Below are 16,105 nucleotides of genomic sequence, written 5' to 3' on the forward strand. Positions count from 1 at the left end.
CAACAGCAGTAGTAGCCTAAGGCAGGAAAGGGTGTGGACAGCTTACCCTCAAAAGCTCTGAAAACAAGCCAGCATTTAGTGGTAGCCAGAGGCAGGAAGGGGCCTGGCCATTTTCTCCCCAGAAGCTCCTGGGACTGGGACTGAGCTTGTAGCAAGCAGCAGCAGCCTGGGACTAGAATGGGTGTGACCAACTTCCTCTGAGAGGCTTTTCCCCCAGAAGCTTCTGAGGATAAGTAGCCTTGAGTTGCTTACCAGGGTAGCTTTTTATACTTCTGTGGCTAGCATAGGTGATGGCTCAAGTCTTTAGCTCCCCCTGGTGAAGATCTAGGAGGAGCTGGGCATTTTCAGTTTGCTCCAAACCAAAGTGGATGTTCAGGCACGTTTGCTCAGGCACAAATCTCTGGTAAAAAATTGTGCCACTGCTACTTGAGCTGCTTCAAACACACATGCCTGCAGGTGTGGACATGCCCCAGAAGTAGTAAATACTGGTAGTTTTTTGAATAGCACATTGGCAGAAATTTGCTTACATACATGCCACTTATTGGGCAATCATGAATAGTAAATAAGCTAGTAAAAACTGAAGTCCATTCACAAATTATTTATCAATCAAAATAATGGGGCTAAATTTGCCAAATAAGTTAATTTCCAGGACCAATTTGATTGGCTGTATTATAAATTCCTAGCAGCTCCTAAAAACATTCTTTGAGATCTGTTGGTAGCTCAGATATCTAGGATGAAAAATTACACAAAACTCCAGCAAAATGGAGCCAACTGTAGGATTTGTAGCACCTGAATAGAATGTCTGCCACTGTTACCTTGCAGATCTGCTTGCTGAAAACCTAGCAAAGACATGCAGTTAATTTGTAAATGAGTGAGCCTGATGGAACTGCTCAACTGACTTCAGTATGTCCTTAGCAGCTTGTTAATGAGAGATTTACTTAGATACTTAAGTAGGCACAAAGGACCCTAACTTTAGGTATCTATTTTGGAAAATAATGGCTTTACATGTTAGATGCTCCTAGTAGCCTGCTTAGTGAGAATACTTAGAACATATTGGTGAGGTATCTTTTTGCTTTGCTGGTCATCTTTAATGTTATCTAGGGGCAGAGTAAAGTGATTGTTTGCAATATGCTTATTTATTACATAATGTGTTATTAAGTCGGGGTTGATAAATTAATGAAACAAGTGAATCCACATTATAGTTAGTGCAAGGGAGTAACTGATGTGGTTCCTTATGCCATAGGTTAATTGTTATTGTCAGGCCAATGGTAAGTCACAGAAACATTTTCAATCAAAGATGCTTTTTATGGATTTGATATGCTGGAAACTGATGTCTGCTGTTATGAAAGTGAGGTCTATAACAAGTGAGTATTGAAATGAATAGGGCCTCATGAGGGTACAATTCTATACATGTGCATGCTGTTGCAGAAATAGTACTGTGGGTATTGAGGAAAACACCTGAAAGGAAGTAGGGGTGTGTGAAGCTTCAGGTGCTGACTTGATTCGGAGGAGATTTGGCCCAATTTAGCGGCCAAATCTCCAAATCCAAATCAAATCAGGAGACCAATAAGAAGGTCCAAATCAATTTGAAGCTCTCTGAATCAGTTTGGAGACTTGAGCAGTCCCTACTCGCTGTCGCAGGGAGCTGAATGTGGATTCTGTGCTGGTAAGTAGGGGGTAGGGGAGGGGACCATGGAGGAACCCCTACCAGGCCCTATCCCCTGCCTTCTCCCCCAGTCCCCCTGAGCCCCCGCTATGGCTGTCCTACTTAGCCCCACCTCCTGGCTCTTTTTTTTTTTAAAAAGCCCCCTTCACTGGCTGCTGCCAGGCAGGGGTGCAATCCCTGCTGCCCCTGAAAAAGAGCCAGGAGCTGGGGCCAGGCAGGGCAGCCATGGCAGGGGCTAGGAAACTGGGTGGGCATTGGGGGGCTTGTGGCAGAGCCCCCCCACACAGTGCGGGGCAGCAGGGATTGCACCCCTGCCTGGCAGCAGCCAGTGAAGGGGGCTTTTTTAAAAAGCCCTGAACTCACCTGCTGCTGCAGTGGCCATCGAGGTTTCTGGAGACTTGTGGCAGAGTTCTCCATGCAGTATGGGGCAGTGGGGGCAGCAGAGATTGCCTGCTTGCCTGGCAGGAGCCGGTGAGTGGGCGTGGCTTTTTTTCTTAAAGAGTTGGGGCCAGGAGAGCGGGCGGGGGATGGGGGCTTGTGATGGAGCCCCCCATGCAGCGTGATGTAGCAGTGAAGTAGATCCTGTGGAACATTATAAGCAGGTGTGTGTGCGTGCGCACATTCTCACACATGCTTGTACACACATGAATGGATGGACAGATAAAATCTACTCCTGATGCTTAGGCCCCAGTTTTACAATTGCATACGCATGGACACACATGTGCAGCCATGTGAACTTCCATTGCATTTTTATGTCTGCCTATAGGCATAACTGAGAACAGATTTGCACTTTTAAGTCTGTGTCTCAGTGTTTTGCTGCAGGACCATTCCTTACGCTGGTTGTGTTATAAAGAACACCTGTGGATCAGAGGGAAATACACAAAGCGGTGCAAGTTGAAACTTACATTTTAAAGGTATGCTTCCAGTTCATGCAGGCCTTTTAAATGTAAATTCTTTGCAGTTCTGATGGAGGGCTCCTGCTATGAATTGTATAAAGTAAAAACCCTGTATATGTGAAGGATGCCAGTAGTCTAGATTTTCATGGAATTTTTCAAATATGGAACAATTACTGGTATATTTTGAACTTGTTTTTAGATATACCATATGGCTATAATTTTCCCAACCTTCTAAGCACTGTTCTGTGAGACCCAAGGAACTAATGCCATGTCTACACAGGGCACTTACCAGGCCCAGCATGGGTACACTTAAGCACAGAGTGCCGCTCCGCATGGCTGTGTTCTGAATTGGAAACGGTTTATGTCAGTGGTTCTCAACCTTTTTTAGATTCAAGGCACCCTTGGAAAATGTCAGCGTAGCTTTCACTTGGTTTTTAACTATGGAAAAATAATAGAGCAATTCTTCTGTTACAAAGAACTTGGAGTACAACAAGTCAGAATGCTTTTGGCACTGTGACTTCTTGTTTGAAATCTCTTGGTTTATCTTGTGAATCATGTGTAGGTGTTTGCACACTTAGTGCTAATATTTACTGGCATATGTGGTATATTAAAAAGGATCTTGTCACCCCAGACTGTCATGGCACCCTGGTTGAGAATCACTGATTTAGCTGCATCAGTACAGTGCTAGGGAAGGCTAATTAGTATTGCTTGATAACATGACCAATTTGCCTGCTACTATGCCAGTTAGTCTGCCTTTGATGCCATATAAACCCGGCTATGCTGCTTCTAGTTTAGGATGCAGCCCATGGAGAACAGTGTAGTGTGCGTAATGGCTCCCCAGCCTGGTGGGTTAAGTTTACTGCTTAGATATAGTTTAATGGACCTGGCTACATAACCAGATACGTATGAGAGAGTCTTCATAGAGAGTATAAAAAAACAACCAAACCATTCCTATTTTTTTCCATATTAACTTAAGTGATATCTGCATAATATATGACAGTATGATATAAATGTTTACTGGCATTCATTTCCTGTGGTATCCACAACTATGACATTGGTAAAAGAGCATCATTTCTTTCTGCTACTCTATAAGTAATAGAGGTAAGTGGTTTATTTATAATGAGTGACGCATTTGATGCCACCTATTTTTCTATTAATAAATTGTCTGGGAGTAGCTCTTGGTTTTACCAGATTAATTCAGCCTGATTTACAGAATCAGCTTGAATGATTTCTACAAATCTTGTCTGCAGATTGTTTGTGAATAGGTTGTTACAGAAGTTGGACTGTATTGGTTAATTTAGCTTGGATATAAGTCACATGATTCATTTCTTTTCTGTGTTTGGATGAGCATAAGTGTTTTAGACCCAAATTTTCACTTATGAATACTTGGAATTATGAGGGCAAATGTTCTTTTTATATGAATTTTCCCAATGGTTGCTTAAAATTCACTATATCTGCAAATGTTCCTGCAAAAAAAATAATAATTATTTAAAATAATTGTTTTAACATTTGTGGGAAGCAAGCACAAAACAGGTTGCCAGCATGGGCAGAATAAATTGTATTAAATCCAAACATGTTCACATACAACTTTTTATAGTGTTTATCCTCCCCAATAAAGGATGTCAACTAGGCCCAATGAGAAACATAAAGTATCTATTCTACTCCTACTTCTAAATCTTCCAGAATTGGGCCTTTACTGTACTTCAATGACTGTGAACATTCAATAAAATATTAACCATCTATAATCTGAGGCGTCTTGCCAAAAAGATAGGTTAATATTCTGTAATACTCCACTGTGAGACTTTAGTGGTGTTTACTCCATGGAGTAGGAAAAGTATAAAAAACCCCCATTAAAATGTTATTTTGTGGGTGCTGTCATTTAGCTAAAATATGATGCATCTGATTTCAACTAGATATTTTCTACTGGTATAATTAACTTTGTCTTTTGACAAGTCCTTCTGAGGCATACATTAATTAAATATGGGATAATGAATACCACTAGATCACCAGGGTATAAATCAATTGAGGGGTTCTGATGATACCATAAACCACAAGAACAGTGTGTGTGCAGTTAGTAATAACATCAAAAGACTGTGATTGATTTGGAACTTAGTGATCCTTCAGCATTCATTATTATTTAATAAAAAGCACAGAAAAAAAGAGTGGCATTTTATACAAAGGCAAGACCATTTTTTCCTCTGGATCCTTTGATATTGGAAATGTTTTCATTGTGTGCACTGAAAGAAAATGCCATACTGATAGTAGGGGTAGGAACTCAGGAAGCATATTTTTGGGTCATACAGGATTAATGAAGACTTTATTGTAATTATTTATGTCTTTTAGAAGAGAATTTGGGCTGGATCCTTCATAACTATCTATAGAGCTATGCTGATTTACCATAATTTTGTGACTCAGCCCTGGATGTTCTCTTTGATAGGTTTAAACAAATCCCTAAAAAAAAATAAAAAAATAGCATTTTTCAATAACATTGTAAATATATTGAAATAAAGTATATGAATAGTAATAGATTGTATTTAGCCTATCAGCCTTTAGTTGGAAACTAGCTGATTTCCTTATATGTACACAGGCAACCACCACATCTGATCCCAAGCCGCTGTCATCCCATTAAAAAGGTTATTTTGGAAAAATATATCATATGGCTATGTCTGGTTTCTAAAATATCCATTTTATGAGCACAGAAACTCTCTGGGTTACATGATGCACATTCTTCTATGTTGCTCTTGAGTATTTATCTTCATCTGGGAGTTATTGGGAATTGGGAAGATGAGGAGAGAGTAACAAGGAATGTTTTAATGATTAATTTACAATGTTCAGCCTGAGAGGTTCCATGCTGAAAGATCAATTTATGTTCCTTTTAGTTATGCTGTGATGCCATTAAAAATATCAGACCTGAAGTGTTTTCTGCAAGCGAAGAAGGTATTGCTCAAGTTCTCTTTACTGTTGCTTAACAGACCTTTCAAAAGTGTGAGAAATCTCCAAGTCGTTATATGTTTGTGGGTTTTACAAAGTGTAGATAGGTGCAAGGTGATGTTCTACTATAGTCAACTGTATTTATGACTTCTGCAATACTGGAATCTTGCTTTGATCTTTTTTGATTTGCTAGTGGCATAGTCTGATACTAAGAAATGAGAAATAGCACTGAGCAACTGTGGCCATATTTAGAATGCTAGTTACCCCAGAAATCAATACTGATGCTGAAGATAAATGTCTTGACTCAAATTCTTCTCTCCCTACTTTCCAGCTCCCACCATCCATACTTTTCTACAGAGCTTTCCATCAATGCTAGCATTCATCCTATATAACACGCAACTTCTTGAAAGAACACATTGGAGAGAAAGGAACCTCTGACCCAAGAGAAAAAAAAATGAACCTTTGTGTGCTGCCCTCCTGGGACATGTGACGCCTTCTATAAGTTGCCCCTTTGGAATTTTTTGTTTGAAACCAGTGTTGATATCTGCAAATATCTCTTATTTTGCCAGTTATAAAAGACTGTATGTCTGATGGCTGGGATGTGTGTAAGGAGGCCTTGGCTGGAGGGTCTTTGGGGAATTCAAGGAGAGCGGAGAGGTTTTGGGCACCTCCCCAGTATGCACCGAGGAAGGAGTCTCCAGAATCAGTGATGTACAGTAAGCATAGGAAGACTCTCATGCACACAGCTCTACTTCGCCTAATGGAATCAAGGGGAGATCAAAGTAGCATGCTTGCTTCAAACACTTTCAGATAAATTTGCTTTTTTTATTTAATGCTATATGTAAATACATATTCCAAAAAAAAGGCACAAGTTATTTTGAGAGCCTCAGTTCTTCTAGTCTAACTAGAAATGCATTACTAGCATCTGATTTTCAGAGGGAAGCTGCTCAGTGCTTTCTCAGAATCATGTTACTTTAAAGCGGGGGTAGCTAGCCTATAGTGCATGTGCCATGTGGGCAGCCTTTGTATGTGGCGTGCGGCAGATCAGGGAGGGAACAGGCAGCCTAGCAGTATACAAGACAAGAAGCAGAAATCAAAGTAGCAGATTGGGCAGGGAACATAGAACAGAAAGCAGATCAGCAGATTGGCCAAAAGTAGTAAACTGGAGTGACACTAGGGGAGGGTGCAGGATTAAGTTGTGGCACACCTGTCAAGAACACCCCAAATTGTTGTTTACTATTGAAATTAACCATCCATCCATCCCTCTAAAATTTAAACCAGTTGCCCACAGCAGTGTCTATCCATAAATCACATTTTAAACATCATTTTTTTTTATTTGCCAAAGCTTTGGCTTCCATTTTAATATGGCAATGCTAGCATTTTAAGTGTATTTTTTTGAGGCCTCTGGAGTGTTGTGGTGGATAGGCACCATATAAATAACATTTATTGTTATTATCATTATATGTCACATTCACTCTGTTTTGCTACCATTTAATAAACCATTCAAGCAATGTTGTTGCAATGTATAATATTAGCAATATGCTCCTTAGGGGACTATATAACTGGATATTTAATATTCTATCTGTTTCCCAGCCCGTCTTTACACCAGCACAGATGCTACATAGCGTTCAAAGTTCAATGTAAAAAAAAATGGCGTGGGTATGCAAAGATCAAAAAATCCTACAACACACACTGTTGTAACTCACAAAATGTACATTGCTGTCAAAATTCTGCTAGATTAGATAATATTCAATTAATGGAACTGCCTGTAGCTTTAGGGATGTAATTTCATGCCCTTCCTCTGATACTGTGTATAGTGGTTTGTCTGTTTAAAAGCTGGCCTCCCTTTCCTTGCACTTGCAATTAGCACTGTACCAATCAGTAATGTTTTGGTGTGGTAGAAAAATCAAAACACTTGGAAAACCAAATTGCGTAAGGATGACCAGTAATGAACATGTTATGGTTTTCTCACTGAATAAAAACCCAAAGAAAATGTTGTATCACAGTGGATGAATCATTTAACTCAACCTGAAATAGAATATTTGGTTTTCAGTATTTTTTTTTTTAATTTGTTCTACATTAATGCCTTTAGTCACCCTGAAAATGTGTGTTGTTTTTTTGTTTTTGTTTTTTTTGGGGGGGATAAGCAGTTTGTCTGAATACTTCCACTCAACACAACATGCAGCTAAAGCTTTTGGGATGTCTAAGTAGCAGGTGGGGTCAGGTATTCAAATGGCATTAATCCCACCCATAGATAACAACATGTCCTGGTTAAGACTGGGTGGAAGACCAGGGTCTAGTGGCTAGGTTTTCAGAGTGACAACCCTTAGCGCCCATTGTTTTTAGGGAAGCAGGTGAGTGCTGGGCCCTTTGGAGAATGAGGCCTCATCTAAGTAGAACAGTAGGGTTCCTTAGGGCAGAACCTTACTCTCACTATAGAAATACTTGCTTTGAAGTTCGGATCTTCATCTTCAGAGCTGTCAGAAGTCTTGACCAGAGAGCACACTGCTCCCTGAATGCCAAAACCTACAATGCTGATGGGGCTTCTTCAGAAACTGGAACAACATATGACAAGAGTAAGAATAGTGGTAACAGGAGACCTCGGCCTCTTGGCAGATGGCCTGTGGCTGTGGAACTCTACTTGCCCCTAACCTCACAGGTAAGCTAAGGATGACCAGAAACCAAATGTGTTTTTTCAAATATGACTCATCCTTTAACTGTAGCTTTCCCATCATAATAATAAAAGCAAAACTCGGGGTAGAATGTCAGTGTGGAAAAAGAAGAGGAAGACTCTAAGAAATAATGATCTGCTGGATTGGAATAGCTGTCTAAAGACATCTATATTGAATTTGGCAGTGTGATTCCAGTACAGGCAGTGCAAGTAGATAAATCATACCTAGCTCTTATCTTGCTTGCTAGGGTACTGCCATATTTACTTGAATCCTAGATGAGGTCTTTTTGCTCCTGTTTCTCTACCACCTCTGCTCACTCCTGCTTGCTACCCCCTCCCTCCCCCACCTGCCAATTACTCTTGTTCCAGCTCTGGCAGGGCTGAGGCCCTGCTCCAGCCTGGAGTATGGAACATGTTTGCTTTAGCCCTTGCTTGGCCCAATACCAGCTGATCCAGTGCATGGCACCTGCAGCTGGACCCTGGAGCTGTCTTGGCAGAGCTGCTTCCAGTGCCACTGTTGTTACTGGACTCGGCTGGAACCAGAGAAAAGATGAATGGGGAAGTGAAGTAGGGGAGGACAAGCAGGGGGAGGGTGGGCAGGCAGGGGTGCAGCCACCAGGGAGAGTGCAGGTACCAGAGGGTGCAGATATTGAGTGGGAGACAAGTATCAGGGAGGTGGGGAGTACATGCTGGGGGGCAGGCAGCAGGGGTGAAGTGGTATGTGGGCAGGAAGCAGGGGGCAAGGCATGGGATGCCAAGGGGCAGGGTTCAAGTTTCTTGATTTTTTATTTTTTTTTTTTTTTTCTTCCCTCCCCACCTGCCCCACGCTGTTTGACCCCTGCCACTGCTTTCCCCACTGCAGCAGTGGGAGGGAATGAATTTATGATAACCCTCCAATAATTAGATTCTATATGCAGGCAATTTATAAGTTTGTTGTAATTTTCAAAGTATGGAATCTAATTATTGGAGGGAGTCATCTTAATTTCAGATTTGTCTTAGATTCAGGTAAATACTGGAATAGTTGTGAAGATGCAATGACATGGGTTTTGGCATAGGCTGCATTATCCTGAATGGTGGCTTGGATGCTATTCAGATTGTTAGTCCATGCTAAATAGGGGACTGTGAAATGGGCTGTATTCGATTCGGATTTAGCCTGAATCTAGGACAGTGATTCGATTCGTTGATTCGGATCACTGTCCCTAATTTGATCTGGCCAAATCTGAAGATTCAATGCTGATTCAGAGAACTGGCGATTCAGACATAGACACAGCTTTAAATGTTTTTTCTACAAACCTTGAGGTACCAGGTATGGCTTGTAAATACTGTGATGGTGGGGCAGATGGAGTATCCTACAAGAGCACAGGATGGCCCTCCACGTGCTCGGCGGTGAACCTGTAAGTGGACTGGAAGTGTTTCTGGTTCACTTCTGAGTCTGCTGCCAAGCGCATTGGGACCCACCCCTTCTCCTGTGGGATGCTCCATCTTCCCCAGCATTGCAGCATTCATGACCCACCTGCTACCTAGAGGTATGTAGAAAAAACATTTAAAGCTGTGTCTATGTCTGAAATGCTGAATCTCTCCAAATCAGTTTTGGAGAGTTCGGATTCAATTTGGAGAGATTAAAGGGTCCTCTGATTTGATTTGGATTCGGAGGTTCAGCCACAGAATTGGGCTGAATGTCCACCTAATTGAATCAGGGACCAAAGCTTCGGACAGCCCTAATGCTGAAGCCTTTGCAGCTGTATCATATGTGCTATAAGTGGCCAAGCAAGCTAGATTGGAGATAAAGCTATAGTATATTTAGACAATCTCCTAAAATGCTATGGTCTCATGGGGATGCATTTAGACAGGCATATAAATAAGTGCTCTCTTGGTTATTTTGTAATAGCAGGTACTTTGTGACAGTTTTTAAATAACTAAAACCCAACATATCTTAAATTGGTGATCAAAAATGATAAATCAGTAGCAATGGATTAAATTATGTTAATGTTGTAGCACTAAGTCCCAAACGGGGGGGGGGGGGGGGCAAGGGTCAAAGCCAAACTGCCATTCTCGTAGTCTAAATGGTAGACATAATCTCAGATGGATCCCACTTAGATGGGTAAGGGGTCCTAGAAGAGGGATGGTTGAGACCCTTGGGCCTAGATCATGCCTCCTGAATGATCCTTGTGTTGGGGCAGAATGGAACTGTCCCCAGGGAATCATCAGAAGCTTTCAATGGGCATAGGAAGTACAGAAACAGCTGCACCCATCTAAAATTCACAGCATAAACTTTTCCCAAACTCGGGCCACCACTTTGGGATTTCAGTTGATCCCTCAGGGGACACGATGACTAGGTAACAATCCCAGCACCTCCCTGCTCATTGAGACTCTAGTTTTACCCAGCCTTTTTGCTGTTGCCAAAACAGTTGGGTTTAAAGCATGGTCAGGGTTGAGATGTATGGTCATAGGAGAGTAGGGTTGGAAGGGAACATATGAGGTCACCTAGTCCTGTCCCCTTCTCAAGGCAGAATTGTCCATGACTTAAACCATCCCAAGCAAGTCTTTGTCTAATCTGCTCTTGAAAACTTCCAAGGATGGAGATTTCACAACTTCTCAAGGTAGCTTGTTCCAATACTTGACCATCCTCATAGGCAAAAAGTTCTTTGCAATCTGCAACCTAAATTTTCTGTGGGCATGTGTCTGCTGTGCTTGCTATCTCCCCTCAGGGTCTCACCTGCCATGACTTTGAAGATGGGGGAAAAATGGTTAGATGTTAATCCCTGAGGGGCTAAAGCACCAAAGACCACCCAGGAGTTGGTTCACAAAGTGTGAAGTTTTATTATGCTTGGGTACAGTTGCTAATCACTGCTCCTAATTGCCTCATTTACTAGGAAGCAGTGATACCACTGCCCTGCTGAGTGGTGTCTTCCCTGCTTTCCTCCCCAATCACCATCTCTTCACCACCATCTCCCCTCTGGGGGTTACCTGGCTCTGGGGCTTCCCTGGGAGTAATCCCCTGGTCCCCTGAGTCTTGACAGTCCCCTGCCATCCACTCCCCATCAGGTAAGTCTCCCCTAGCTCACCCCATCTCCTCGGATTTGGTGCTCATTCACTAGGGGTTTCGCTCACTGCTCCCTGCAGCTCCTTCCTCTTCTCCGGTGCCCTGAGGGCAGAGTCCAGGTTCTCCTTTCCTGCCTTCTGAGCATGGCAGAATCCTAATTACCCTAATCTTTCCCTGGTGCACTAAACCCTCCACTGGTGTGGTCCCAGTTCCTCCGGCTGTCCAGGGCCCGGGTCTGCTTAGTAACGGGACTTTGGCTTGAGCCCCTGTTACATTCTCCTACTGAAACTTGAGGTCATTGCTTCTAATCCTGTACTCTATGGTAGTAGTCCTTGTTAAATTTCATCCGATTGGTTACAGACCCTTTCTCCAGTCTACCCAGGACATTCTAGAGGGCAGGAATAAGATCCAGAGTGTCTACCACTCCACTCAGCTTGGTGTAATCTGCAAATTTGCTAAGTGTGCACTGAATCCCATCACATAAATCATTCATAAAAATGTTGAACAGTACTGGACCCCAGACAGACCTTGCGGGACCCCGCTTGATACCTCTTCCCACCTGGAGGATCTCAATATCTACAACGTTAGTGGGCCAGACACTCCCATCTTTGACAGTGACAAAAACTATTGGGTGCACCCAGGAATCAATCTTTTAATGGGTCCTATTGGGGACTACTTCTGCAGTCTGGGGTGAACTGGGCCAGGGGTGGATTCAGGAAGGGGTGCACTGGTGCAGTTGCACTCCCCTTATCCCCTCCCCTATCCCATTTTGATTCCTGTTCTATTCAAAGTTTAAACCCAACTGCCTGGCAGTAGCAGCAGCATTTCTGTTCAGGCAGCAGTGAGAATGTCAGCTGAATTCTTGGCTCATTAAAATCTACCTGATTCTTTCTAAACTCCTTTTTACAGGTGTTAATGAACTCTCATTTTTAATGGTCTTGATGTTCCATTAATCAAGCTAACCTTTCTTCTGAAATTCTGCTGTCTGATAGCAGCTCCTGGTAATATAGCTCCTATTTTACAGCCCTGAAGACTATTTTAACTCATTTAATAAAGTTATATTTGTTTTTGCTCAGGTCTTAAACTGAATAATACAGCCCTAGTTCCCTAGCATATTAGTAAAGCTTTTACATTCTTTTTACATGGAGAAAAATGTGTTGTGTTCTGTGATGATGCACCACACCATTTGCTCCCCCTTTTCAAAATCCTCCATTCACCCATGAATTGGACCATGGTGTTGTGAATGTTTGTAGTTTGTAAGGGCCCTGCTGTTCTTCAATCTTGGGCAGGACCCTGCTTTACCAAAGGTGTTTGTGTTACCAGGAACATTACAGCCCTTATCTCTGCCTTCAGTCTGACAGATGGCGAAGAATGGGGTGGCTGATTCCTCCATTTCCTATCCCTGTAATCACACCATAGTGAGTATAGGTAATTGTCCCAATCATTGTCCCATGGGTCATTCCTGCAAAACAACTATCCTCTGGATGATGGCTTGCAGTCATCTGATTCCCAAGAGATCCTTTTTGGTCCCTTATCTGGAGCCATAGGCTTTCCCCTCTTGAGCCTGGATTCTCCCTTTGCCATGGCAATACTGACTTTTGCTATGCCCAGTTTGCTGTGCTACGCTCCACTCTGCATATGGCATGGTTTGCATTTCACTCTGTCCTGTCTCACATTTTCCAAACAGCATGAGCAGTGTCTTCCACTTCTCTGCATCTGTCTTTCCAATATTCAATATCCATATCCTTTTGTCCTGATTACATTTCTAACTTGATCTTCCATCTTAGCCAAATGCACAGTGTCCTCTAAGGACAAGCCCCTCCTACATTTTTCTGTATGTAAATTCAGATTCACATCTCTCAGCTTCCCCATTTCCTCTTGCAATGCTTGGATTCTTATTAAAGATGTGTTTAGGGTGCTGGATACTTTTCTTGCTGACATAAGCAGCCCCTGCCATGCTGCATGTTTTTTGGTGTTTTCCATAGGCTTCATACCCATGAACCCTACAACACAACTGGCCATAGGTGTTCAAAGACTTAAACAACTCAGACACCCAGACTTCAGGCATACACCTTGGCAATGTACTTCTTAAAGTCTCTATTGGGCCTGTCACTGGCCATAATGCAAGGCAGGGGATATTCCCTGGCTGACCCTGAGATTCCGTGATTACAAACACTGATGGAGAAAGGTTATAAACCTTTTACTCTTCCATCTCTTATACATGCATTTCAGTGTCACTGACTGGCTCACCCAGAAACTCCAGAAATGTTACCCTATCAGCTGTATTTAAGGTATGGTCATGGTTGAGAAGCAATCGGAGATAAGAGTTTCACTCCAAAGTATGTTTATTAAGAGAGAACACAATGCATTAACAAGCAATGGGTTAGTTACCTTGCTAAGTGAATGTCTTCTAATAATGTTGATCAGATAGCCCCCAGGCCATGGGACAGTATATCACCTCAGCAGTTTTAGAGGTGTCTGATCATGTTCTCTACACACTTACCTTTTATTATTTTTACTTACCTAATCTAATGCATGTGTATACTTTATTATGATTTCCCTATGTCTATTGGCTTAACCTTCACTCATGCCCACTCCCACTTCACTCATGACCATACAAAGTGATGTCTTCTTACATCTTTTTCTGCCTCACAACAGGGTAAATACTAGGGGTGTACAAAGTGGGCACTGTTCAATTCTGATTTGGATTCAGCCTGAGTCAGGGACAGTGATTCAATTTGTTGATTTGGATTGCTGTCCCTGATTTGATTTGGCTGAATCCAAATCTGAAGATTAGATGCTGATTTGGAGAATCAGCGATTCAGACATAGACACAGCTTTAAATGGTTTTTTTACATACCTCGAGGTACCAGGCATGGCTTGTGAATGCTGTGATGGTAGGGCGGATGGAGTGTCCCACAGGAGTACAGAAGGGCCCTCCACATGCTCAGCGGTGAACATGTAACTGGACTGGAAGTACTTCCAGGTACATTGGGAAGCATGCTGGCCCCCCCCCCGCCCCCCGTGCCTCCCCAGCTTAGCTATGGGCTGTAGGGGGACCCCAGGTGGCCCCCCCCCCCCCAGACTCAGGAGGTACCAGGCACTGAGCTGGAGTGGGTGCGGGGGGAAGGGGCCCAGACTCAGAAGTGGACCAGAAGTGCTTGTTCCCCCACGCGCTCCTGTGGGATGCTCCATCCTCCCCGGCATCGCAGCATTCATGAGTCGTCTGCTACCTAGATGTATGTAGAAAAAAACATTTCAAGCTGTCTATGTGTGAATCATTAAATCTTTCTGAATCTCTCCAAATCAATTCGGAGGGTTCTGATTCGATTCGGAGAGATTAAAGGGTCCTCCAATTCAATTTGGATTAAGAGATTCAGCCACTGAATCAGGCTGAATCTCTGCCGAATTGAATCGGGGACCAAAGCTTCACACAGCCCTAGTAAATACTTCAGTTTAACTTTACGAAGTTTCAGCATGGCCTTGGCAATCTTGTGCAACTTGCTGATAAACTTAGTTTTTGTTAGTCTCATGTAATTTGGACATGTGGTTGAGGGTTTAATAATTCTACTAAGGTAGAATTTTGGCCTACAGTGCAGACTGTGTGTGTGTGTGTGTGTGTGTGTGTGTGTGTGAGAAAAAGAGACAAGCTCCTCCCTGTCTCTTCTCATACTGTATATATATGAACCCAAAGACAACTCATACATAGTCTTTTATGACATAAATGGTGGTAAGATTTACTCTTCCTTCCTAAAATGAGGGCCCTATAGCCCTTTTTTCCAACCATGCAGCATTAAAGATTTATAGCAGTCTGGAAGCCTTTGGTTAAGGTTGTCTAAATTACAGAAAACAATTGCACTTTGGGAAAAGCAAAGTGTAAAGTTCAGTGTTGTTTTTGAGGGCTGTATTATTTGTGCTAAGGATCTCCGCTGTATGAATCTCCTCCTTAATGGCTTGCAAAGCAAAAGTGATGTGACCTTTTCTTGTACTAAATAGAATACAGAAACTAACCATGCTTAAAATTACACTTTTAAAAAATATTCATTCCCCTGGGCACTGTGCCACGCCCAAATATTTTTGGATGATGATGTTTCTGAATTCAGAAAAGGAGAAAAGTAGGGGGAGAAGCCTTCTCCACACCTGAAACACAAATTGATTGATGGACGCTTTTATTTGAGAGGATGGTATGAATAGCAGGTGCACATTAAGCAAAAGCAGGTGCCATCACCTCCCACCAGATTTAACCCTCTGGAGACCGCAGTTTAGCTCTGGCCTTTACTGGCATGTCCAGATGAGAGTTCACATGCCTCTTGCAGCATCTCAAAACCCTTTGAGACTCCACAAGATGCACATGCAGGAACAAAAAAACCATTCCCTGTGCTGCATATTTGCAATGTGGGGACAAAATTTGGTACCTGGATATCCAGGTACCAAAATAAAACCCGGGGGAAAAAGATATGGGGCAGGGCATGGTCTCAGAATGTGCTGTGAGGCAACCAGAGGCTTGGTCCTCTGCAGAGACACTGGTGGTCAGCCAAAGTGTTTCTATGGCTGGCCCTTGCCCCTGTGCTGAAGCACGCTGCCTGCCCATGCAGGGCAAGCAGCATGAAGGCTTCAGGGACTTCTGGCACAGAGCCTGGGCCGATAAGCAGGGAGTGAGGGGGGCTGGAGGAGGGGGGCCTGCCCGGCCCCAGTCCCCATTCACTCCCCCAATTGCCCCCCTGCTTGCTCCCCTAGCCCCCATTATCATTCCCCCTGGCAGAGCCAGGCTGCATGCCCACAATACAGCAGCAGCATCATGATTGCCAGTCAGCTGGGGCCTATCCCTGTTATCCCTCACTGTCCCACGCTACAAGGGGGGGATGTGCCATGAGGCCCCAGCAGCCCTGATGGCTGCT

The 16,105-nt window shown here is 43.1% G+C and overlaps 1 long non-coding RNA gene across 1 annotated transcript; it reads left to right on the forward strand.

Annotated features, from left to right (window-relative positions):
• The first annotated feature begins 961 nt into the window (after nucleotides 1-961).
• Nucleotides 962-7,623, forward strand: LOC106738733 (uncharacterized). The gene is made up of 3 exons (XR_002089283.2): nucleotides 962-1,056; nucleotides 5,442-5,499; nucleotides 5,825-7,623. It is a non-coding gene; the product is annotated as an uncharacterized LOC106738733 (long non-coding RNA).
• Nucleotides 7,624-16,105: the final 8,482 nt, after the last annotated feature.

The sequence above is a fragment of the Alligator mississippiensis genome, chromosome 2 (genome assembly GCF_030867095.1).
Source record: "Alligator mississippiensis isolate rAllMis1 chromosome 2, rAllMis1, whole genome shotgun sequence".
Classification (NCBI taxonomy): Eukaryota; Metazoa; Chordata; order Crocodylia; family Alligatoridae; genus Alligator; species Alligator mississippiensis.